Source organism: Pundamilia nyererei, unplaced genomic scaffold (genome assembly GCF_000239375.1).
Source record: "Pundamilia nyererei isolate P.nyererei 1_Seehausen unplaced genomic scaffold, PunNye1.0 scaffold00048, whole genome shotgun sequence".
Taxonomy (NCBI): Eukaryota; Metazoa; Chordata; class Actinopteri; order Cichliformes; family Cichlidae; genus Pundamilia; species Pundamilia nyererei.
The window spans coordinates 3,339,824-3,341,882 of NW_005187449.1; positions in this window are offsets into that span (position 1 = coordinate 3,339,824).

Here is a 2,059-nt window from a genome sequence, read left to right on the forward strand (position 1 = left end):
CATCATCTGTGAGGCTTTGCACCCCTGATGATCCACCAGGACAAACTCAGCAGTGTGTGAGGAAGAGGAGGAGGAAGAGTCAGCACCAGCTGACAGATGGAGAGACAGACTGTTCCCTGTTTGTGAAGGACTGCTAGAAAAGTTTAATAGAACTAATTGTCTGTCCTGAATCAGTCTTATTAGGTAATGTTCAAATTTCAGAATGTAGCTGTGTAAACTTCAAATATCTGCTCGGTTTGTCAAGACATCACATATTTGCAAAAGTGCTCCAAAGTTTTCGGAGACGTCTGTTACCCACCTGCTCGATAGCTAGCAGAACAGCGAACTCCCGGCACATCATTTTCAAACCCCCTGCGATCTGTCGCTACTCAGATTAAAGGTGATATATAAGTCACTTAGATAACTTAAAAATGTTATTGTTTGACTTTTTCAGTGTTTTATTTGTTCGTGAGTAAACTGGTTTCCCTGAGATTACAGCTGAATAAACGTCAAACTGAAAATTGATTAAACAGAAGTGTGAAATGTTCGAGAATTTACGCCAGTGTCCTGTTACATTTTAGATAATTACTGAGGCCCGCAAGGGACACTGGAGAAAAAAAAATCAAGATAAACTTGCAAAAGTTCATCTGAAGGCTAGACCGTCCAATTTCACAGCCACTCACTTCTGGCCTTCCTGGCCTTTGGAGGACCCAGCCCACAAAGACCGCATCCTCAGGAGGTTGCAAGCCTATGAATTTGGACACCCCCATTGTTTACATGAGATGAATTTCTACAATGGCAGATAGAGACAAAATACTGTTGCTGTTAATCTTATTATTTGCAGTTTTTACACGCTTGCATATACACACACAGTTATGGTCCTTCCATTTAGACAGAGGCGTCAGAGTGAACTTTGGGCATGGCTTCTAAATTCAACACAGATGCTCTCACAACCCAAATCCCGACGTCGGTTTTGAATAAATTTAATTTTTAAAACATTTAATTTATGTATGCTGTATGCACTTTGCTTATTCCTAAGTTGTGAGTCTACACAACAGCCAAAATACTGTCTTTAGTTATTAACATTTGAAATGATGAGGGCACTTGAAAATGGCACTTGAAAAGCATGCTCAATCATCCAGGTAAATCTCCAAAAGTTGATTCTGTTCATCTGGACGTAGCGTTTTCAGTGGGAGAAATGTTTCGTCACTCATCCAAGTGACTTCTTCAGTCTCAGCTGACTGCAGGTTTCCCCAATCTTATAAACAGTACATTTGCATGACTGAAACCAGCCCACTGGAGGAACAATGGGCTGGGAGGTCAGTTCCTTAATCGTAATTATGCAAATTGTCATGACCATTGATCAACAACCACTGATCAAAGCCCACTGTATGTAGGTAAACTGTCAGCAATAACACAGGTGATCAGGCATAAAAACGTTTTTCATTTTTAGGTTGTTGTGCAGTCATTTGTCATACTAGAGAGAGAGAGCGATAGAGATGGCTTGTAACTGTCTACCATGATGAAGACTGTCAGTATAAGAGGGTTTTAAATAATTAAAAAAATTAAATAAAAAATAATAAATATAAAGTGTAAAAAATTGATTAAGATAATCAAGCACCTCCATAATTCCACCTTTATTCTGTCTGAGGTTGGAGAGCAGCCATATTTGGCACATGTGACGTCTACTTATATATTCATAAATAATATGATCATAAAGGGTGGTGCAGTGTGTCCTTTTCTAAAGAAGGCAATAAAGGAAGCATTGACGCTCTTTTCCTTAGGATTCAGAGAACTGGGACAGCTCAGGTTGCCTGGCAGATTTTTCCAGACCACTGGAATACAAGCATCACATCTCCGCCACAAATTAAACTCAAACCTTACTTTTACTGCCTTACTTTCAGTTAATGTATTTTGTTTTGCACTATGCATATTTTATATGCCATTAGGTCATTTATTGTGAGAATTCTCATGTAGGAACTATTGTACTGCACTTTGGTTCCACTGGTGCACAGGAGGGAGATGCACGCCCATGTTGATGTGTGAGCATGGCAAGTTGAAGCAAGAGAAGCCAATTTAA